Consider the following 25,149-nt stretch of genomic DNA (forward strand, 5'->3'; position numbering starts at 1 on the left):
TTAGTCCCAAGGACTGGGTTAGGCCAAGGGTCAGGAGAACAGGAGGTTCTAAAGGGACTTTGGCCCCTTTAGTGAAATCCAGTTCAGGTTCTAGCACGACTGGAGATTTCCCGTTTCTGGGGCTAGAGGCTTTTTGTGGGCACAGCAGCAGCTCTTGAATTTCTACCAGTCTTTCTGTGCCAGGATGCCAGGAAGATGGTCTTCTGGCAGGGGTCTCTCCTGCACCCATACTGGATATGGCCACATTCAGTAGCCTTTGGTGAGTTAGGTGATGGGTTCTGTGCCTGTTACTACTGTCCTCTGGGGGATAGTCTGTTCTTGCTGTACCTCCTGGTGGCTTATCACCTGGGCAAGCATCACCATCACTGTTGCTGAGTGAATTTGGCAACTTTTCAGCTCCTCATTTAAATCTGTTGCAATGTAGTCAGTAAAATCAATGACTGGCTTCCGGACCATGGCCTTTGTGTTTGGAAGGGGCTCTCTGCTAACATGTTCCCTGTCCCCTGGAACACCAGCACCCTCTAGTGAAGGTGCAGCTCTAGCTATGCTCTCTGGTGGTTTTTTGACGGGGGGAGGAAGTTTCCTCCCGGTTCTGGAAGTACTTGTGGGTAGTATCCTGTGGGTCTCCCTCAAAATTTGGAAAGGTGGGTTTGGATAGCCAGACCTCTTCCTTATGCATCAGGGGTGTAGGGTCCTTTTGCTTTAAATCTGGGCAAGGTAAATCCCCCGCGAAACGTGGGTCTGTTTGGGGACTTTATGGGCATCCCTCTTCTAAAAGTGAGGAGATCTCAGACAGCCAGATCTTGTGCTCCTCCAGCAAGGCTATGAGGTCCCTTCTCAAATTTGCTGGCTGAGTCTGGGGACTTTTCTGGGGACCCCTATTTAAAATCAGAAAGGATTCCACTCGCCATACTTTGGGCAAGTCCTTAAACCATTTCTTTCTGGACTTAATATCCTGTTTCCTACAGCAATATGTCCTGGATACAAAAAAAGAATTTAGTAATGAGTAATGAGTTGGATTTAATTAGTTACGTAATAGTGTGTGAACATTTATCAAATAGTGATCATAACATGATTGAGTTTAATGTAACATTTGAAAGCAAATCAACTACTAGAATTTTGGATTTAGGCAAGGCCGACTTTAATGAGATGCGACAGAGACTATCCTCAGTAAACTGGGAAAATCTGCTAGTGGGTAAAACAGCTGAAGGTTTAAAGGATGGTTTAAAGAAACACTTAATGCAATACAGAACCAATTTATACCCCTGAGAAGGAAAAGCACAATTACACAGAAAAAACAGCTATGGACAACTAAAGAGATAAGGGACAGCATAAAACTAAAAGAAAGGGCTTACAAAAATGCAAAAAACGCAAAAATTGGCCTGAATGGGAAAGACACAAAGGCCGGCTAAGGGCCGCAAAGCAGCTTGTAAGAGCCACTAAAAGGGATTATGAAAGGAAGCTTGCAAGGGACATCAGGATCAATAAGAAGAAGTGAAAGAGGCTGGTCAGGAGCAATCTCGGCCCAATACAGACCGAAAGTGGTTAGTGATATAGTTAATTACAATGGGGAAAAGGCAGACATGTTGAATTATTACTTCACCACAAAGTATTTACAGTGGAAAAGGAGGATAGCTTACTAGAAATTACAAGGAAATTAATGGATTAATGAAATCAGTGGATCGGGAATAGGGTCTAAATAAAATTAATGTAAGTAGAACATTGATAATGAGGAAATTAGTGGAACTAGAGAGTGTCAAATCCCCAGGACCTGACCGTTTCCATCTGAGAGTGTTAAAGGAAATAGGGGGGCACATTGTAGATGTTCTGACTGTAATCTTTCAGGATGTGGAGATGCCAGTGTTGGATTGGGACAAACAAGATGTGAGATTACATGACACCAGGTTATAATCCAACAGGTTTATCTGAAATCATAAGCTTTCGGAGCACCATGCCTTCATCAGGTGAAGGTTCCATTGGTGAGGCCAACACAACTGTTCCCTGTTTGTGGGGAGCAGATGTTTTCCTCGCTGGAGAGAACAGCACCTGGTGAGGTTATAAAGACAAGTGAGCCCAGACGATTGAGCCAGGCTCACTAAACACAAGGAAATCATCATTATAATATATTTAAATAAATTATTCAGCCTCTCGCCCATTTCTGGTGAGAGGCTGATCTCGCAGGAAATCCAGCTTTCACAAAATTGAGAGAGTTGAGAAATCGGGTGTGATCCTGATTTCTCGGTTCCTGTGTGATTTTACCAGCTCAGTTTGTTCACTGATGGGTGGGGCGAGCCAGTTGAATTTCGCTCATAGTGTCATGCCCACTGAAGGGTAGGTTTCTATGGTGACTGGCTCTTCCTGTTCTGCTGCACTATCCATTGGGGTGTTCTTTGGGGGAATACTCATGTGAAACTGGCTTGCCTTACAATCTTCAGCATAGAATAGCCTACCCTGTTGCAATGAGAGCACACCGGCCTCAGAAATTCTCCTTTTGGGCTATAGGGAGGCTTATTGGACCGCTTTTGTGTTGTCTTACCTGGATGCCAGTCCTTTCTTAGCTGGATCACCCTGATTACCTTTCCTGTCATCATGGGTTTAGTTTGGAAAGGGTCAGTTTGAGTTCATAGGCCTTTGGATGAAGTCATAATTGTCCGCTACGTCTGCTGCACCACTCTCTATTCCTATAGATGCATTCGCAAGTTGGTGGGCAGGCAATTTTTGAATTCCTCCAAAAGTACTAGCTCACACAACCCCTCATAGGTGCGTGGGATTTTTAGGGATCTTATCCATTGGCCGAGTGCAATTTGTTACACCCATGCAAACTCAATGTAGATTTGGGTTAGCTTCTTATGAGTGTTCCAGAACTGCTGGTGGTATGCCTCTAGGATTAACTCTGAGGCACTGGGGCAGCTTTGGTTTGCTCATCGCTTAGGGACACCTCAGGAGAGAGCTTGGAGTAGATCTTTTGGGCTTCCCCAGACAGCTGCCTTAGAATTAAAGATGTTCAAATCTCTGGGGGCCACTTTAGCTCTTCTGCTATCTTTATAAGGTGATAAAGAATGACTCCACATCACTCTTCAAATGTGGGAAGGAACCTCGCATACTTGAGTCCTCAGAGAGTGGTTCTGGGTTCGGGGGATAATGGGGGCTACAGGGCAGAGATATTTTCCTTTGCAACTTCCAATTGCCTGGTCTGTCTCTCTCCCTTTGAACGGCTCACTCCATTTCCAATTTTTGGAGCTGCAGTTTAATTTCTTTCCTATTCCTTTGCTCTGTCTCTAGACCTCACTTCCTCTCTCACTTCTTCTCTCTAGTGCTTTTGTTCCTTTTTCCTCTGTTGAACTTTCTCTTTCCCTCTCTTGCAGATCTAGCTGTAGGTTAAATTTCTCCTGCCATAGTCTGCTTGGGAAGCAGATTTGGGAACATAATCAAGCTCGCCTTCTGACTGCCCCACTGGTAACATTCCCACCAATGTCAGGATTAGTTAATTTCTTTTGATTTTGCTGGGCAATTTGAACTTTACCCCTCTAGCCAGAGTTTTCAATTCAACTGTGCAAAAGGTCTCTGAACTTCCCTTGCTTAAATTCTCTTGCTGAATTAACATTTGGGCATTAACTTCTTCCATTTTCATAGCGTTTGTATGAAGAATTTGTTCTGGTAGTTACTTGTCTTAAAATCAGTTCCAGCCACCTGGTTTCCCTTTTTGGCCTCCAATTGACTCTATTATCTCTAATTTGACTCGTCTCATAACTTGGACTCTGGTCAAACTTGAATTGGATCAATTCTGCATTTTAGCTCCCAATTTCTGTTACAGATGGGAGATTTAAACAGCCCTAATTTCGTCTCTCACTACCCATTCGTAACAGAAAAGTACTTTTTTTAGTTTTAATTTGCCCCTTTTATAAGTGCTGGTATTTTCTCCAAACCTTAAATTTGGAATGTCCTCTGAATAACTTGCATAACAAACTTAAGATAAGATTAAATTAAAAGGCTGGCTTATTTCACACACACACACACACACACACACACACACACACACACACACACACACACACACACACACACACACACACACACTGTACAAAACATGGGAAGGAGATTTTGAAATGTCTGCCCCTTTTGCACTTATACAAACGAAGAGGAATAAGGGAATGGAAGGGGTACAGGGCCAGACCATAGTAAATATGCAAGTTATGGTTTTATATGAGTCCTGCATCCAGAATCAAAAATCTAATGGATGGTCTCTTCAGAGGATAGGTTGATTGACTGCCGCAGGGTGATCTGTCTTTCCAGAAGTGAGACTTTTATGAGGGGAGAAAGAACGTAGAGTTGAATTATGTTTTAAGGACTGCTTCCAATGTTCCAGTAGTTTACAGTGTAGATGTGGACCAGACAATTGTGCCTGGACAAAACTCTTTCTGTTGATGGGAGACAGCCTGCTGCATGGGATCTTATTTTCTTTTGGAGGTCAAACAGTAACTGAAGATAACTTCCAACAGCTTATTAATTAAAGCAATTCAGACAGCGTCAATCTCAGTCATGCGACAGCATGGTTTTAGGTGCTTAACAAGGTCCCCAGTTGAAACCAATTGTGTTTGGCAACAGATAATGGCTGGGTCATTAAGACTGCCTTGGGATATTAGGAGTTAGAGATAGCTGACATACTTTCTCCAAGGCTGGAGCTCTGCCTTAGAAATTAGTAAATGGTTGATGTATTCCTCTGGAATTCCATTGTCAGCAGTCACAGAGACATTTGTACCTCTTTTAGAGATAATAAGCTCCCTACTTGTTTTCTGAAAGTTAGAAATTCTTCCTGTATGAGAGCCTTGTCCATTGAAAAAATGATAATTTTTACTGGGTAGACCAGTTGATGTAGATATATATTTATTTTCTGTCCTGTCTCAGCCGAGAAAACATGGTTCAGTATAAGTGGGGAAACAAGTGCACATCCATTCACTTTTTAGTTTATCTGATGCACTCCTTAACAATCTTGGTACCCAGGTAATTCTGCCCAGTGTCAAGATTTGGATAAGGCATCAGCTAGCACATTGTTTCTCCTTGAAATGTGGATGATCTTTAAGTGATAGCATGGCCTACTGAAATAGCCTAGCATTCTGGATTTTCATAAAAGTTAGGGAGTTGTGGTCAGTACATATTAAGATCTCTCTCTATCCATGGCAGACATGTGCTTCAAAGTGTTTAAGGGCCAGTTACAGGGTTTCCTTCTCCACAGTGGAGTATTGCTTTTCGTGTCTATTTAACTTTTTGGAGAAGTACTCCATTATGTCTGACCCATTTGAACCACAAGTGACTAGCTGCCTTAAAGGGCTTTTTGAAGTTTGGGGCAGCCAGTATTGATTCATTGACTAAGGTGGCTTTTAGCCTTTCAAAGGTTGCTTAGCCCTCCACTGACCACACTACCCTCATTTAATTTTGCAACAAGTTCATCAGTGGTGTGGCTATTATGCTGAAGTTTGGGAAGAACCTGGGGTAGGAGGAACACATCCCTAAAACACACATGATTCCCTGTTTAGTCCTGGGGGTGGCAAAGTCCATCAATGTCTTCACTTTTTCTCTTCTTGGCAGCACCTGTCCCAAACTATAATAGGGATGTTCACACAATATTTAGCACCATTTGCGACTCCTCAGATACTGAAGCAGTATCCAAATGCAGCATGATTTGGACAATATCCAGGCTTCGGCTGACAAATGACAAATAGCATTCTCACCACAGGCAATATCATCTCCAACAAAAGAGTATCCAGCCATCACCCCTTGATATTCAATGGCATTACCATCGCTGAATTCCCCCCGCTGTCAACATCCTAGGGGTTACCATTGACCAGAAACTGAACTGGACTAGCCATATAAATACTATGGCTACCAGAGCAGGTCAAAGGCTGGGAATCCTGCAGTGAGTAAATCACCTCCTGACCCTCTCAAAGCCTGTCCACCATCTACAAAGCCCAAGTCATAAGTGTAATGGAATATTCTCCGCTTGCCTGGATGAGTGCAGTTCCAACAACATCCAAGAAACTCAACATTACCCAGGTCAAAGCTTGATTGCTACCTCTTCTGCAAACATTCAGTCTCTCCACCACCGATAAACAGTTGTATGTACCGTGTACAAGAGGCACTGCAGGAACTCATCAAGGTTCCTTAGGCAGCATTTTCCAAACCCTGGACCGCTATCATCTCAAAGGATAACCAATCCTTACGACCCCACCATCTGAAGGTTCTTTTCAAAATCATTCAGCATCCTGGCTATCACCATTCCTTCACTGCTGCTGAATCAAAATACCTTCCCTTCCTAACAGCACTTTGGATCCCCCTCAGGGACTGCAGTGGTTCAAGAAGACAATTCGCCACTGCCTTCTGAAGGGTAACTAGAGATGGGTAATAATGCTGGCCAGCCAGCTACGCCCACATTGTGTAAAACTGATTTTTAAAAAATGCCCTAAGTAAATTACCAGTGCTTTAGAAAACTCATTCTTTGGAGTAACCATCCAAAACGGACTTCTAGCTGTTCAAAGTGATCCCTTCAAGTGCCATTGTATAAAAGCAGATCAAAGTACAATTAGGGGGTGTTGCCCTCGAACTCAGGTCAACTGGCTTTGGCTAAGATCAAGTGCAGTATCGACTTGCTGTGAAGTCATTAGGTTACGTCTTAGCTTCATTTGAAGCAATTTTTAAAAGCGGCATGTCGGCCTTTTGGCTGAGATGCAAATGAGATCAAGCCTTGGAGGAGGAGCTATGCCTACTCCAGTCAGTTTGGATCATGTAGATCAAGCTCAAGACAGGAGTTGAGAGCCCTGTCTTGTCAGCTTGGACCAGGCATGTCTCAACTTGTTGGGACTCTGAATTGGACTTGATTTGATTGAATTGGAATAAAAACAAAAAAAAACCTCTCAAATTAACGTACAACATATCTTCTTTATTGTACTCCACCAAGGCATCAAACTTCACTATACACAAAGTACTTAACCTCATCTTTACTATGTTATACACAAAGTAACTAACCTCTGACTTTGTTGCACACCAAGTACTTAACCTCTGATTTACCTTGTTACTCACAAAGTAACTAATCTCTTACCTACTCTGTTATACACACAATTATTCGAAAGGTATCAAAACTTCGCAAATTTTGCAGTTGAGTAGCCCGCATTTGGGACATCGCAGGCGTCAGCACAACCGAAGTAAAATGGGATAGCCTCGTCATGGGCAAACCACCTGCTTGATCATGGTTTCACCCCTGCCAAGAATCCAAACTCACGACTTAGACTTAGTGTCTAACTGTGGCGAGGCAAACTGATCAGATTCCATCCTGATAGTCTTTGTTCTAATGTCCCCAAGTCCCAGCGTTGCTGCTTCTACAGTGGTTGATCCCAGGCTAGTGCTGCCTCAGATGTCCCTTTGTCTCTTATAGAGATCCTGCTGGCACTGATCATGCTTCTAGTCAAGTACTGACTGGACAAACACTAATCAATCACTACCTTTTGGTCATGAATACTGAGAGTCATGCCTTTGCCAAAGGTTGTAATTCTCTTAGGGGTCTGTGTCAATCACTGTATGTTCAAGGCATACCACTGTCAAACCACTTCCCGTGTTTTTTTTCCATAGCTGCACATCCTGTTCTTTGCTGCTCCCACGGATCTTAGCCTGATACAGAGTTAGCCCTTTTAACCATCAGGCTTTGCTGGCGCTTTTATGAATACCCATCAAGTTACAAGAGCCTGGTCACTGCCTGGCTCTGGAAGATGGCCAGAGCATTTCTTAGTTTGAATGCCATAACTCAACAATGGAAAAAAGCATCTGGGATGAAAAAGGCTGACAAAGCCTGGGTTAAGGGAGCCTGCCAGTATCCCTTTAGCAGATCTGTTTTTGTTATAAATGTGGCACTTCCTACCTTGTCAATACAGTACTCCTGTGAGGAATTGAAGTTTGTCTGGTCACTGCATTAACCTGGTCAATGCAAAACCTGGTTAAACTATTGGGCTTAGACACCAGCCCAACAGGGGAACTCCAGCTACCTCAACTGGGTTCAGCCAGGTTGTTTCTTAACATGCTGGATTTCTGCTTTCACCTAGGCTTATTTCACAGGACCTAAGTGATAAGAATGGGAAATGTATTGCCTACAATCATGGTTTGTGTGGTGAAAGTTATGCACCCTGGTTGTTCCTATACAGACCTTTAAATGCTGTGAGCGGCCCGTTCAAGTCTCCTCACTGTTCTGTGTTTAAATAAGAAAGCACAGTGTCTAATTTTCCTGGTAGTTCAGTGTTAGCTAACCTGACAGCAGATGGTTCAATTTGAGAGTTGTCCAGGCCTCTCTCAAACTCATCCTCACTATTTTGCCCTCCACTTTCCTTACTCCCTGACATACCTGTGCTTGTTTATTTGCCAGCTGTTTGTGGTACAGCATGTTGATATGACATAACCCACTCTTTTTCCTATGGTCTGGTGTATTAATTGTATAATTCACCTCACCAATCCTTTTCACTAATATATATATGGGTTACCTGACCAGGTTTTCAGCAGTTCACCCTGTAAAGGGAGTAACACTAAACACAGGATCCCATGGCTAAAACATTTAGCATTCTTGGCAGCTCATATTTTCAAAGTTTTAAAGCACTCCTGGGTTACATTACAGGTTATCACGAACTACTCCCAGAACACGTATGTAATCTAACATGGAAAATTTGTCCCTTTGCTTGAAGAACCTTTTGTTGATTAGTTTCAGAGAAATTTGAACCTCATGTCCATGAACTAATTCGAAGGGACTAATTCCGATGGGCACAGTGGGTGGCACAGTGGGACAGTGGTTAGCACTGCTACCTCACAGCTCCAGAGACTCTGATTCAAGTCCAACCTCAGGTAACTGTGTACAGTTTGCATGTTCTCCCCATGTCTGCATGGGTTTCCTCCCACAGTCCAAAGATGTGTGTGTTAGGTTGATTGGCCATGCTGAATTGTCCCTTAATGTCAGCGGGATTAGCAAGGTAAATATGTGGGGTTACGGGAATAGGGTCTGGGTGGGATTGTTGTTGGTGCAGTTTGATGGGCTGATTGGCCTCCTTCTGCACTGTAGGGATTCTATAATTCTCAGATGGCAAACTGGAGAAATCCTAGAGTTATCAGTCTGTGGTATCAATTTAACATCTGACAATGGGGCTTGTTTAGCCATTGATTGGGTCACAACCCAGGCATGGAAAATGCCAGGAACCTTTTCCTGTAACTCCTTGACCTAATTTTATTTCTCTGAGACTCCTGGGGAAGCCACTTTATTCGCCCCCATTAAATAATTTCCAAGGAGCAAGTTGGCCTTATCTACATGTAACCTACAGACAATCCCCATGGCTAATAGCCCAGACATTAGGCTGCACTCCAGGCGAATCCATGGGGCTCGTACTCTCCCTGATAATGGTCAGTAAAACTTTGGCAATGCACTATCTGGTGGAAAGGTCATGCCTTTACCCAACAAAAACGTTTGGGTAGCTCTGTATCTGAGTGTATGATTATGAGTTACTTGCTTTACTTGAGGAGTGTCACTCTCCCTTTAGACAAATCCCAGTAATTCCCTGGAATCTTGTTCATGTCACCAGTGTCCATAGCTCTGTTTTTACTAGAACTTACAGCTGCGGTCAAAGCCACAGTTGTTCTTCTGTGTTACACTTCACACTGTCCCTGGGACGGAAAGCAAATTCTCAGTTTAACGTGGACATCTGAAATCTGGCACCACCTCTCTCTCTGTATTGCACTGGGAGTATCAGCCTGGAGTTATGGTCAACCTGTTTTTCAAACAATCACAGATATAGGCAGTGAACTAATTAAAGTCTAGATTAATAACTGAGCAGTAAATGTTACTGCCAGCATTGACAAAGCAAAATTACTCAGCTTATAGCTGTGTTTGAGGGAGCAGTGTTTTAAACAGACTCTCATGCGAAAACCTTCAAACACAGTTGTTGCCATCAGTGGCAGGCACTGGGTGAAGGCACATTCCTTAAGAAGAAGTCAGTGGTTGAGTCCCTGGGTCAGCTTCAGGTATCACAAGTCAGTAACTTTGCCTCACTGGCAGAAATCTGAGGAGAAGCCACCAGCTCTCAATATTGGAGAACAAAGATAATGAATGAGAAAGAGCCCGAAGCAGGAGAGATGTTTTCATTCTTAAATCTTAGAGAATCAAGGAGGCAAAAGGATGGTTCCAGGTTTGGAAGTTATGTTTCCTGAAGGTGCATTCTCCTTTGATCCTTGTCCCTCTTCCACGATGTTGCCTCCAACAGTACACTGACTAGGACTGCAAGGCATTTGGAAGATATTCAACCAAAATTAGCCATCTTTTCAGTAATACTTTGGTGACTCTGCCAATGCTGTGAATCATTAACCTTGCTGTAATCTGCCTTCAGGTAACCAGACACATATTGGACTCTTACAGATTAACTTGGAATGTGCATCTCATTGTCAATCTCCCTGAAATATGGGAGTAAAGATACTGCAACTGGGTTCTAGTTCTCACTGGGACTAAGTCGTCAGGCAGTTAATTAAGTAAAGTTTCAATGTTTCAATAATGCTCCTTACAACTGTTGAAAGCACAATCCTCAATGTGCAATCATTGGGCAAGTGTCTGTTCACATAGAAATTGGAATATAAAGGGCAATCTCATTTTTCAAACAGGGAATATTGCTGTGGATGAGAGGTACGACATTGTCCTCGCATTGACACTTGAACATGTACTTGGTTTTACCACACATAACATCCAATAGGGCACAAATGGGGTAAAGAAAACTCTTGTCAGCAAATTAGCAACTCATGAATGGCAATAACAACTTGCATTTATATAGCACCTTTAACATAGGATAATATAAATCTGCCAGAAATTGATACTGAGCCATAGAAAGAGAAATTATCTGGAACGGGGAGGTGAATAAAAGCTTAGTCAAACTGGTAAGTTTCCAGAAGGGAGACACTGAAAGAAGTAAATTTCAAAGCAGTCATTCCATAGGATCATAGAATTCCTACAGTGCAGAAGGAGGCCATTTGGCCCATTGATATGGCAGGCACAGTGGGTGACATGGTGGCACAGCAGTTAGCACTTCCAGCCTCGGGTAATGTCTGTGTGGAGTTTGCACATTTGTGTGGGTTAGGGTGATTGGCCTTGTTCAATTGCCCCTTAGTGTCATGGAGATTGTGTTGTTGGTGGGTGTTGAATTCATATTGTCTGGATTACTACTAGGTTATTAACTTCTTCATAGGAAATCCCAGCTGAAAATAAGTTAATAAACACAACAAACTCTCTTCTACAGTGATCTCGACAACAGTTAGGAAAGTTGGGGGCAATACTGCCTCAGCCATTATGGAGAACCCTGACCAGTTTCACTGGCAATCAGGCAGCTAATGAGTCCTCCTCATGGGGCTCTTTTCCCTTTAAGGGATAAGATCCCACCTCCATGAGCTAGCAGCCAATCATAGGAGTGGTGGCCATTGCAGGAACTGCAGCCAATTGGGAGAATCATCAATGGAGGATAGCCTCACGGTAAGGTCAAGGATTGCCGGGACTAAGGCAGGGCCCGATGGGAAAGATTTGATGAGTGGTCGTGGATTGTAGTCCTGAGATTGGCAGTTGTTGCTCGAGGACATGTGGGTTACAGAGTGCCCAATTAGGATGGACCATGTGCCACAAGAAGTTCACCAGGCAGTCTCCTCATGTGGTAGGGTGTGTTTCAAGTATGTGGAATTTGGGTCACTGTTTTCTCCTGGTATCTTTATACTGTACCCAAAGTTTATTTGGTCAGATCTGGCAATGGTTCATTGGAGACTTCAGTTTATCGTGCATTTTTAAATATATAGATTCAGTTGAAATCTTGCCCATCACTTGAATATTGTCTCTCTTTCTCTCTGGGGTCTTCAGTCTCCTTCGCTCTAGACTTTTTTTGTTTCCCTCACTATGGGATCATTTGTTGCTGTTTCTCTGTTGGCATGTTCAGGATTGCTGGCCCAAGCTTTAGACTTACTGGGTGGCCATTGCATCCCATCTATGATCTGGTGTTCAAGACTGCAGAATTGACTACGTTACTGCAGTAACATATTGTTCAATGTCTGGTTTTCACTCTGAACTGTAGTGTTGAATACATCACGTTCATATGCAACATTCACTGTGTTTTGGAAATGTGCATTCAAGGCTTTCACTGCCATTTGTTGTTGTTGTTGCTTGTCTGTTAGATTTAGGATGGTAAACATTTTGTAGCAGTCCTTCCCCAGCAGTGTTAGGAGCATGGCTGTTCTTTTAGCTGGTTCAGGCTTGTTAAACTAACACTCATGCAATCTCAGTTTTGCCACTAAGTAGAAAAGCTGCCAGTTTTCAATGCATCACTTTTCAATTGGACTAGATGTGGGATTGGAAAATTTACTGCAGCTATATTTAATCACTGAGTAATTTACTTCCAGCTTCTGTCTGTGCTTCCTCTGACCTTTTCTTTCTCTGCAGCCAGTCATTTCATTTGCAGCCTGTGTGTGCTTTTCTTTTGTTTCTTTTCAACAGTTTCTTTATGCAGCTTTGCACTTTTCTGTGTGCCTTTCTACCTTCTTACTTGCAGTTTTGCAGCATTCGTCTGTTTTCCTTTGTTTTCTGAAGTAGATTTTCTTCAGCAGATTTAAACCTATGTTCCTGGGTTCTTAGTGTCCTCTTTGTTGCTTTTGCAAGATTCAAAAGTCATTTTTTATCCACTTGTACTTAGCTTGTTTCAAGTTTAAGGACAGCCATCTTTATCAGTGTATAGTCAGTGAGAGTCTTTATTAAACTGATTTTAAGATGTCTGCAGCCAGTAGCAGCCTCATGACTATGGAAAGTCAAAGGTATCAATCAGGCTAGTTGCATATCAAAACCTAACTGGCTGACCTGCAACTGCTAAAAAATGCCAGCAGTGGTGAGAAAGTGGCCTTTAATTTGTCACTTATGTGGCACAATTGATCTCCGGACTTTCCCTAAAACCTGGCAGAATGCTAAAGGAGCAGGCAGATGATGGGCGTACCATTTCCCACCTTCCTTCCTGATTTTTCAACCACTCATCTCCGATCTCCCTCCTGGAGGCCCCAAATAGTTCAGCTCTTTGCAAGTAAAATGTGCTTTAAGAATGAAAACACAATGCAAGATTAACTTAGAATACAACTTGATGAAAAAAAAATCAAATCAACTGATAGAACAGGAATGGAGAATTGGGAACAGTTCACTGAATCCTAACTGCAGCTACTAGAAGATTTGTCATTTCAATTTATAATGGCTAATTAATTTTTCAATTAGTTGGAAATAAGAACCATAATTACCAGAAGCTGCAACAAACACTGCATTATTTATTTGGTGCCATTGAAGAAACAGCTTGCACATACATGACTAGAGTCAACATGGACCAGGAACCTGCTCAGGCTATTGTTGGTATATACATGGATCACAAGTTGATCATGTACGGAGTTTGCACAAAAAAACCTCTCAGTAAAGGACATCAGAGAGGAAGGAATGAAAAATGGTCACTCACTCAGTGATTCCACGTTGCTACTTCCCATATATAATTATACTCATTAGTCTACCCACCCACAACCCACACCCCATTCTCCCCTGTCATAAACTACCCAGTCAGGGCCTTCAATGGCTTAAGAATGGATATTTGGGGGTTACAGGCTGAAATATAATAAAGGGGTTGTAGAAGTGGAAACAGAACATTTGAAAACGTTGATGATGAAAGCATATTGATAAAAGAGTCTTGTTTAAACACAATCGCCCTTGGATTTATTTTGACAGATTCTTGAAGAATTGAAGAATTCCAATGTGGACAATTGACAGGGAAAGACAACAGCAGGAATAATGTAGGGACAAAATCAGGAAATGATGTATAACATTTAATCGAAGCAATGTGGATCCTGTCCACTGGCTGGATAGCCATCACCAGTTTCACATCACCTCCTTTGGGGGAGGCCATTGCATTAAGTTCCAGTCAGCCACTGAAGTGGCTAGCAGCGGGGCTTCCCTGGGATCAAAGACCCTGGAAGCAGAAACCCCACCATTCAGACTGGCAGCTGTAAACTGAAGGCAGCCCCACCAGCGGAATTGATCAGGGCTGCCGGCAGTGTGCCCTCCAGAGATCCAGGATCAAAGAGGGATCCCCAGGCTACGTGAGAGTGAGGCTGGGATGGAAATCACAGGCTGAGAGTTGTGGGAGATGGAGGAAGGCGAATGGCTTCAAAAGCAGGGAGGTGGCCCTGTTCCTGATGCTGGGTCCCATGATCAGACAAACAGGGTTTGCTTTTTGTGCTTCCTATGTGGTGACTACCCCACTCGATGAGGACCCTAGGTGGGACCTCATTACCCACTTAAGGGTCTAGGTGGCAGTAGGATGAGAAGCTTATTCATGAGGTGGGACTGGGATGATGACGGGGACCCCACTTGACACCCTTCCGGTGAATTAAATTTCTCCCCAGCTCCAAATATACCATGGGGGAGGACATTAAATTCCACTGACATTTCTGATCCAATATATAAACAAGGAGTTTCCTCCTAGTTACTGTCTAGTGAGTATTAACTAAGGACAGATTCACGCTGTTTGTCGAGCTTCCCAATGTGGCTTACCCTGTCAACATTTGCTATCTGACTCACCCACGAAAGATAAGCAATGGCTTGATGCTAGGGGAGCTTTCCTGTTTCTAAGGAGAAAGCGAAGACTGAATGGGCAACGACTGTGAATATTCCCAGCTGCCTGAAAGTCCCCAGATTGCTACTTCACATTCACCTGATTTCCGAAATACAATTAAAAGAAGAATCAAATTGATATTTGTTTGGCAAGTCTTAACTGGAAACCAACTATACAAATGTGATGATGATTAAGAATCCATTTTAACAAATACTGGAAACCTTTTCTCTCAATAAACAGGAGGCTGATGAATTAGTGGACTCCATTGACATTGTTACAGGTTTAGTGTTAATTCAGTCAGTATCCCATTATCCTCTTTAATCATGTCCATTCCCCATTGAACATTGCATTTCTCCTCTTTTAGAACAATCTTTCTGGCGCACAGTACTAAAGAGGGAAGAGAGCAGAGAGAAGACATCCAGGAGTGTAAAACTCACCTGGTGATTGACCCCGTATTATAGAAACCAGATTGTTTTCATCTCCATCAGTAACAACAACTTGCATTTAAATAGCGTGTTTAAGGTGCTGCACAGAAGCATAATCAGAAAACAAGGTTATTAGCAAGCCAAATAAGGAGGTGTTAGGATAGGTGACCAAAAACCTGTTCAAAGAGTTAGGTTTTAAGGCACATTTTAAAGGAGGAAAGAGACAGAAAAGTTTAAGGAAAGAACTTCAAAGTTTAGAACCAAGACAGCTGAAAGCATGGTGACCAATGATTTTGTGTTAAAAATTGACAATGTGAATGAGGCCAGAGTTGGAAGAGCACAAAAATTTTAGATGAGGGTGCAATATTCTTTTTTTCCCCATTTTTCCTTACCTACTGGGTCTCATTAGTTAAATTTATGGGCCACCCAATGTCTGGGAAGCACTGTGGTTCCAAGGGAAAGTTTGGTAGCTTAGATTTCACCATTATTGGGAGGGAAAGGCAGCAATTTCTAAGGCCAGTGTTGAGATGAGAAGGTGATTCAGTGGATGGATGGAGATCATAATCAGAGAAATTGTGCCTGGGTGTAGAAGGAGGTTCAGTGGGTGGGTAGAATTCATGATAGGATAGAAATTTTTTGACTTGTACTTCAGTAGTCAGCTCCTACATCATTATTAACAGTGTTTCCTGCTCTCTTTTGTTTCCCTTGCCTGGTTTAGAAATACCTGCTTTCTTCTGAAGCACTTGCAGAGTGGAATAAAGGGTGGGATCAAACTTACATCTCACAGTTCATTGACATTTTAGTGCACTGTTGCCAGTCCTACAATCTCTTTATTCCCCAGCTGTATCTTCCTCCACTCCTCTATTTCCTGAATAATTTTCCCATTCCTTCCATCTTTCTGTAATCCCCAGTTCCTCCTATTCATCATCCTCCTGCCTCTGCAAACCCCAGCTCCCTCTCCACTGCATTCCCTGGTTCTGTTTGCCCCTTCTCACATTTTTCTGTAATCTTCAGTTTCCCCTCCTCCTCTAGTATTTTTCTCAATTCCCATTTTTGAAACTGAATTTGTATACTCCATCATACCTAACAAAACATTTCAATTCACAACCACTTGTTTCAGTAAGAATCTTTTTTCCTTATGTTGTCTTTGGTTCTTTTGTCAGTATCCTAAATCTATACTTTCATGTTATCAATCCTTAACCATTGGAAATAGACTCTTTTTAATTGATCTATCTTAACCCTTCATAAATTTGATCACCCCTATCAAATCTCCTTTTAGCCTTCTCTGCTCTAAGGGGAATAACCCCAACCTAATCAGATAAGTGAAATCTCTCATTCCTGGACCCATTCTAATAAATTTCTTCCATACTCTGTCCAAAGCCTTGACATATTTTAAATGCAGTGAGTGGTAAGAATCTGGAAAACACTCCTTGAAAGTGTGGTGGAGGTAGATTCAATTTTGACTTTCAAAAATTGTAAAAGCATTTGAAGAGAACACAGCTGCAGGAATTAGGCATAAGGACAGGGGGATGAGAGGAGCTGTATTACTTCACATACACAACAGGCTAAATGGCTCCCTACTGTGCTGCAAACATTCCATGATGCTGTTTGGACCTTAAGTATAGTAAAAATGAATCAGGTGAAAATGGAGGGAAAAAAAACGTTAATGGTTTGTTGGCATAAATGTATTTTGAATGAAAGCACAAAGATTCAACCAGTGTCACTGCAGTCAAACTGCAGAGAGAACAATATCGACGACAAAAGTGAACTCCAAACTATCATAAACAAAATCCATCATGACACAGCAGCAAAAGAACAGAGAAATGAGGTTAGATACAGGAAAAATGGAAGAGTGCCACATAAAGAAATAGTCTGTCTTGTTTAAGATGTGTTGTGACTGTGTGTGTGTGTGTGTGTGTGTGTGTGGATAGCTGTGTGGATTATTGTGTGTGCCTAAATAAGTATGGATGCCTTTCTATGTGCATAACTGAGTGTGGGTGTTTGGGTATAACCATGTGTTAGTGAGTCTTGGTGTGTGTCTACAGTTGTGTGTCAGTGAGTCTGGGTGTGTGAGCCTCTGGGTACGTGTCGCTTGGGTCTTGTGTGTGTATGTGTATCAGTGAGTCTGGGTGTGTGTGTCCCTAGCTATGTGTCAGTGGGTTTGGGTGTGTGTGTGTCTCTAGCTGTGTGTGTCTGTAGCTGTGTGTGTTAGTGGGTCAGGGTATGTGTGTCTCTAGTTGTGTGTCAGTGGGTTTGGATGTGTGTGTCTCTGGCTGTGTGTGTGTCCCTAGCTGTGTGTGTCAGTGGGCCTGGCAGTGTAGTGACACACCCAATGGAATATTGTGTGGACAGCAGATTGCCTCTGGATGGGGGCTGGAAGACACTGATCCTGATGTGCAAGCCTGAAGCTCCTTTAGGTTCTTGCCCACTTGCAGCCTCTTTCTGCGTTGTTGAGCTCATCATATCTCTGTCACCTTGTTTTGCAATAATTAAAGGCTATCTGCTGAGTGAGTGGAGATGCAGGGCAGTATGTGTGTGGGGCTAAAGAGTTGTTCCAGGTGAGAGCTTGGCAGGCAGCGTGACAGAGCTGTCTATGACTGAGCTAATGAGATGTCAGCATTCCTTCTGTATCTCTCACAGACACCTGGAAACAAGACATCAGCCAGACAGATAAGGAGTGGGGAGTACTAAAGGAATCTTCCTGTTGCCAGATGGGCAGGACCAGGTTCCTGTGATGTTTGCAGCTCGATCAAATACACAGCATTTATAGAAAAGACTCTCCACATTCAAAATAATGAACGCCATCAGGTATTCCATCCGATAAAGTAGTGAAGAAGGTCACTGAGGGTTAGTTATAGCAAATCAGAAGGTGGGGGCTTTAGGTCTTAATCAAGAGACTTGTGCAGTGTTAGAGGATCAATACTGAGGAGTACTGTATTGTCAAGGAGTACTGAGGGAGCACTGTGCTGTCAGAGGCCAGTACTGAGGGAGCACTGTGCTGTCAGGGGGCAGTACTGAGATAGCACTGTGCCGTCGGGGGGCAGTACTGAGGCAGCACTGTGCCGTCGGGGGGCAGTACTGAGGCAACACTGTGCCATCGGGGGGCAGTACTGAGGCAGCACTGTGTCGTCGGGGGGCAGTACTGAGGCAGCACTGTGCTGTTGGATGGTCGATTCTGAGGGAGCACTGTGCCATCAGAGCAGCACTGAGGGCACTCTGTGCTGTCAGGAGGCAGTAAAGAGGGAGCACTACTGTCAGGGAGCAATAAAGAGGGAGCACTGTACTGTTGGGGGGCAGTAAAGAGGGAGCACTGTACTGTTGGGGGCAGTAAAGAGGGAGCACTGTACTGTCGGGGGCAGTAAAGAGGGAGCACTGTACTGTTGGGGGGCAGTAAAGAGGGAGCACTGTACTGTCGAGGGGCAGTAAAGAGGGAGCACTGTACTGTCGGGGGCAGTAAAGAGGGAGCACTGTACTGTTGGGGGGCAGTAAAGAGGGAGCACTGTGTCAGGGGGAACACTGTATTGTTGGAGCTGTACTGAGGAAGCACTATATTAATGGGGGCGATACTAAGAGAGTACGGTCAGAGGTCATTATGGAGGGTTGTACTGTCAGGGGGTATAACTGAGGAAGAACTGTAAATGCTAGAGGACAGTACAGTTGGGGGGCAATATTGTGGGAGCACTGTATTATCAGGGAGCAGTATTGAGTGTGCACCATACTGTCGGGGCAGTACTGAGAGAGCACTGCATTATTGGAGGAAGAGTACTGGAGAGTGCTACGCTGTTGCAGACAGTACTGAGCGTGCGCTGTACTTTAGAGGATCAGTACTGAGACAGTGCTGCACTACCAGAGGGATTGTATTGAGCAAGTGTTGTGCCTGAGGCAGGACGGTAATGATAGCCCATTGCACTTTTAGAGGGACAGCATGGCTTCAGTGCTGTACTGTCAGAGGGACAGTATTGAGGAGGTGCTGTGCCTTTGGAGTGACAGTACTGATGGCCTGTTGCACTGTTAGAGGGGATGTACAGAGAGAATATTAATCTTTAACAGCTCTTTCACTGAGTTTACAAGGCCTTGAATTAAAGCTGTCCCAATGCACAGAAACTTTATCATTACAGCTCACCCTCTGCACTGGAGTGTCAGAATTAATTATTTTCTCGATTTCAGAATTGTGATTTGATGCTGTTAACATATGACTCAAATATAAAAGGCAGATCCAAGCATAAGCAACAGTGTGAGATAGCTAGATATCCTGGCATTTCACTCTAGACTGCCTTTGAAGATCTGCGTGGCTAGAGTACATGATAAAGGAGAAAATTATTCCCTTTAACTTGCTGTGTACTGTACAATTACAGTAGCTGACAATGAAGCACACACAAAATATGCTAGATGGGCAAGAAGTGTATCTCTCGAATCCAGCCACTACTGATATAATGTTTTGCTTTCCAAGAGTCTTACTTCCTAACCCTTGCACATAGCTGAAGTACTCACCCAATTACACTTGCTGTGAGACATAATTACAGATAGGAAGCAATGGTGGATCTACAATTTCTGCTGTCTTGTCAATTCCTGTCCAGTTGAAGTTTTGTCTGGTGAATATGTCCCAGCTCTAGATGGAACCTTAAGGCTTCTGCCTTATTTCCCCAGATCCCTCTGGGAAATATCTACTTGTATTCCTGAACGTGGAGATGCCGGCGTTGGACTGGGATAAACACAGTAAGGAGTCTCACAACACCAGGTTAAAGTCCAACCAGTTTATTTGACAGTAAACTCACAAGCTTTCGGAAACGCTGTACCTTCATCAGGTGTGTCACACCTGATTGGTTGGACTTTAACCTGGTGTTGCGAGACTTCTTACTGTGTATTCCTGAATGAAGAGATTGGGATTGCAGATGTTGCAACATGGCTCCTGGCATGTAATTCCAAAGTAAGTGAGACCAAAGAAAGTTGTTGACATACTTGTCTCCTATTGAGCCCAAAGTGCTATTGGAAGGTGGCACAACTCAGGCAGCAGGTGGTGCACTGGGAAGAAAGTGAGGCACTGGGTGCTAAGTAGGACTGGCTAGGTGTTGGGGCTTTGGGAAGGGTGAGCTGGAGTTTGTTCTGCCCTGATCACATGGTTAACACCCACAGATGATTGTTAATGCTATGTTAATTGCTTTGTCAAAGTAAGGATTCACAGTTTGATTAAGTTCTCAGAGCTCATATAGAGAAGGACTGCTGGGGTGCAGCATCACCCCTGAGAATGATATTTTGGTTTAGTTAGTCAAGTTTCTTTTTGGCATTTTCTTTTAGTTGCAATGTCCCAGCAGGGGTTGCCACCCCTTCTTAATTTGTTTATTTTACTGATTATTTGTTGTAATCAAAAGAGTATAAAGAAGGACTTGTGGGAAAAGGGTGTTAGTTAGGGAGGAGGCAGTCATATGCAATTTGTATTCTGTAAATCAATCTGGTATTTAGAAGAAGATTGCCTTTTTTTTAACTTCACCATCTAGCTTCAGAATGAATTAAGGATTTGGGAAGGTGGCAATTATTTAGAGTAGGAGAGTCTCAGAGCAAATGCTCCGTATGTCCAGTACTCATTGATCAATCTGCTCTGGAAGATATTGAGATATGATACCTGACCACATCTACTCCTCATTGCTCTCCAGTAACTAAATCAATCATGACCACTTAGGGAAAGTACCATTGGCACTGCTGGAACAGTGTATCAAAATGTTAGCATTTTCACAACCTCAGGAGCCTCTAAAACTTTACACTCAGTGAAGTACTATTTTTAAATACTATTGTCATACAGAAAACACAGCATCTGATTTGTACACAGCAAGATCCCAGAAATAGCACTGTGATAATGATAGTGATGTTGACTGAGGCATAAATGTTGACCATGACACTAGGAACAACTCCACTGCTCTTCATCATATAGTGCCATGGGATCATTTATATTCATCTGAGAGACCAAACAAGGCCTCAGTTTCACGTCTCATATTGAAATTAATAACTCTGACAGCACAGCACTGTACTGAAGTCTCTGGAGTGAGACTTGAACTCATTCCTCTGACAAGAGGTGAGAGAATTCTACAGACCAGGCCACAGCTGACACCTGTCAGTGAGGAGTCAAATCCTTAAGAGAAGAACTTTGGAAAATGAAAAATCATGAGGGATGGGATTTATTTTTAATTGAAGAGAAGAACAGTTCGATCCCATGTCAGAACGATGTGGTGCCCGATATAGCTCCTGTCAATGTATGAAGTATTTAAAACTCAACTTCTGAGCTAAAGCTATTGCCAAGTGGGTATTTATTTGAAGATTATCTGAGCACTTTTAAAAAAATCTCCTGCTATGACCATACCTAATAAAGGTTACAAGACAAGGTGTAAACCTCCAGTTGCACTTTCTGCATATATATTGTCAGGGATCAAGGAAGGTAATTAGTTAGAAATACGCTGCACACTATCCATTTGATCTTCTTTTCAGTGTACAATGTATAAATTGGGTGCTTTATATACTATACACTGCTGCCTGTATCCTGGGGGATTACTCTGCTCGTGAGATTAGCCAATGAACCTTTAACACTTCTGTAAGAGCTTTCTTATTGGAGTTTTTGTCCCGCATCAGGTTAATATTCAGTTTCAAAATAAAGCTTCTGTTTACTTTATTGCACTGGTTAATGCTCCCATTAAGTTAATACTACGATCTAATAAATGCTTCAGCTCAGTGAACACTCCCTTTCTGGGAATCCTCTCACTTGGTCATACTCCTGTTCAGTTAAAGCTCTCAGTCAATTAATGCTCCAGTTCAGTTTATACTCTCATTTTGTTAATATTGCCATTCTGTTAGTACTCTCAAGTAATTAATGTTGGGCTGGATTAAATCCCCCCCAATCCCTATATTACAGCGGATGTGTAATGCACCCGCTAATCTGCCCACCCTAAGACTTATTGTGATAACCCCCATGAGACCCATGGGGAATCACTGATTGATCTCCCAATGGGGCACATTGAGTATGAGTTCCCTTGGCAACAGGCAATGGCTTGCCCAGCTGGAACTTATTGCCTCAGTATTTTATGAGACAGGCCCAGGACTGGGCCTACTGATCTACTTGTCCCAGATAGTTTATTTACGAATGCAAAGTAAAACCACTGTTTCTTTCCAGTTGGACTTCCTGAGTTGCTGCACCTATTGAGGCTCTTAAATGGCTAATTAATGGTTACTTAAGATCCTCCACCTGCCTTCACTGTTATAATATGCTGGGGATGAGAGAGTGGGCAGGCGTAGGAAGACCATTTCTAACTAAAGGTGGTGAAAGGATGGGAAGGAAGGGTAGGGTACCTCATACAGGAGTGTCATCTGTGCAGTGGTGGTACCCCTTTAAGATTATTGTGCCTCCCTACCTTTCAAATCTCACCCCCCTCTCTAGTGCATGATCCCACCCCATCCAAAAGATCCCGGCTTATCTGTCTCCAGAATCCAAGGCCAAGATTTTAGGTTGCTTCGGCAGGCATGCGCCAACCAGAAACCAGGTAAAATTGCGGCAGAGGATGTTAGATGTGCGTTCTGATTTCACGCACTTGTTCAATATTTCAGTTGGCGGGCTATGAGAGAATCGAAACACAGCTGCCAAAAATTAAGCAGGCAATTTAGCCCGTTATGGAGCCACTTGAAAGCAATTTTATGTGGCCCATTGCTTTTACAATTGGCAGGTGGGCTGATTGACCAAGCGCCCTTTCTGTTTCAGCTGCGAGCTCAATTCAGGGCAGGCTGAATTGTCAGGACTGAAATAAAATTAAGAGATGTGTTTGAATATGCTGCCTAGACACTCTTTTACTATAGCTTTTCCATTGTAATTTATTTTTTACAGGTTTGCAGCTTCCTGAGACGGCTCTGTAGTGGGTGTCCCCCCCCCCCCCCCCCCCCCGAGGTAGCACCTTGGAAATGCCAGTCTGCACCCTCCATGTTCTCAATCCCTGCCCTTCCCAATCAGCATTATTCAACCACCAATTAAAGCTGGTTGCCCATTAATTTGATTTATTATTGTCGTGTATAATAGCATACAGTGAAAAGTATTATTTTTTGCGTGCTATACAGACGAAGAGTACCATACATAAAGAAGAGTAAGAAGTCTTGCAACACCAGATTAAAGTCCAACAGGTTTATTTGGTAGCACAAGCTTTCAGAGTGCTGTCTCTTCATCAGGTGACTGAAGGGGCAGCACTCCAAAAGCTCGTGCTACCAAATAAACCTGTTGGATTTTAACCTGTTGTTGTGAGACTTCTTACTGTGGCCACCCCAGTCTAATGTCTGCATCTCCACATTGTACATAGAGAAGGAAAGGAGAGAGTGCAGAATGTAGTCATAGTTAGGGTGTAAAGAAAGATAAACTTAATATGAGGTAGGTCCATTCAAATGTCTGATGGCAGCAGGGAAGAAGCTGTCCTTGAGTCAGTTGGTATACATGTCCTCAAACTTTTGTATCTTTTTTCTGATGAAAGAACATGGAAAAGAGTATATCCGGGGTGCATGGAGTCCTTAATTATGCTGGCTGCTTTTCCGAGGTGCGGGAAGTGTAAACAGTGTCAGTGGATGCAAGGCTGGTTTGAGTGATAGTCTGGACATCGTCCATGACCCTTTGTAGTTTCTTGCGGTAGTTGTTTCTTGGACAGAGCAGCAGCCATACCAAGCTGTGCCATAACCAGAAAGAATGCTTCCTATGGTGCATCTTATAAAGGTTGGTCAGAGTTGTAACTGACTACCAAATTTCCTTAGCTTTCTGAGAAAGTAGAGGCATTGGTGGGCTTTCTTAACTATAGCACTGACATAGAGGGACCAGGATAGGTTGTTGGTGACATGGATACCTAAAAACTTGAAGCTGTTGACCATTTCTACTTCATCCTCACTGATGCAGACAGGGCCATGTCCTCCACTATGCTTCCTGAAGTCAATGACTATTTCCTTTGTTTTGTTGACATAGAAGGAGAGATTATTGACTATCCAGTGTGAAATGATGTTCTGAGGCCAACTGAGATCATCGGAAGCACATATTGCACCCACTTCTGGGCCCATCAAGTGCACACATCTGAGGGGTGAAAAATTCAGGCCTGTATTGTTTTCTTCCTGGGGACTGTTTCTGGACTCACCATAAGTGGGTAAACCAGAAGTTGTATTTTGATTGTGCCCCTGTACCCATTTTTTTTTCCTTTTTACTCTCTTATTGTATATGTGCAAAAAGGGGCAGACATTGCAAAATCCTTTTCCTTTTTATTTTATTGAATCTCAGGTTTGCTGGACAAGTTATCCATAGAGAATTGGGGAAAATACGCAACCACTGATAAAAGGGGAGATCAAAAATTAAAAACGCCTTTCTGTTTACAAATGAATAGTGAGAAGAGAAATTAAGGCAGTTTAAATTAATCCCCCTCCAATTTTCACATTCGGCTAGTGTGCATATTGAGATAATGGAGGATTCATGTTGAATAAACACATTTGTCCACTTATTTCATAAATGGTAATTTCTTGGTTGATGTTATTCGCACTGTTGGTTAAAGACTACTGGTAATCTCCCACACATGGGATATCGAAGCTTTTCCAAACTCTTACAACAATTGAATTATTTTTAAATTTTGTGTAAATACAGCTTTGAGTGAAAGGTACAGGGAGCTCTTTCACAGCACTATTTGCTAAATGCTGCGTTATATGTCTTATATCAGACGGTGTATACTGTATTATATATTCCATATCTTACATAATTTGCATATTTTAGATTCCCATATAGCTTCTTACACCATACACTAGCTTGTTGAATCTGGAGATTTCGCCAGTGTTGAGCTTTATGACAGAGGGAAAACTAAGGGAATTTCTTGCACGTCTGTGACTAGACAGTCATCAAAAACTTAAAATGAGAAATTATTTTGCCCAGGGAGAATGTTCTTTCACCCTTGCTACAGTAAAGTCTCTTGGAGACAGTTTCACCCAGACAAACTGAGTAATTTTGATTTACTCCAGCATCATTCAGATAAAACACAAGTGCTTTCTGCTGGGAGACCTTGAGA

General features: G+C 42.8%; 1 protein-coding gene and 1 pseudogene across 1 annotated transcript in view; both read right to left on the minus strand.

The window, feature by feature from the left end:
* Positions 1-25,149, minus strand: part of LOC145354664 (heparan sulfate glucosamine 3-O-sulfotransferase 2-like) — an 86,269-nt gene that overhangs the window by 50,290 nt on the left and 10,830 nt on the right. The gene's annotated exons all lie outside the window — the stretch shown is intronic.
* LOC145355186 (U1 spliceosomal RNA) lies at positions 7,117-7,263 on the minus strand (annotated as a pseudogene).

Source organism: Carcharhinus amblyrhynchos, chromosome 18 (assembly GCF_965287045.1).
Source record: "Carcharhinus amblyrhynchos chromosome 18, sCarAmb.v2.hapA, whole genome shotgun sequence".
Taxonomy (NCBI): domain Eukaryota; kingdom Metazoa; phylum Chordata; class Chondrichthyes; order Carcharhiniformes; family Carcharhinidae; genus Carcharhinus; species Carcharhinus amblyrhynchos.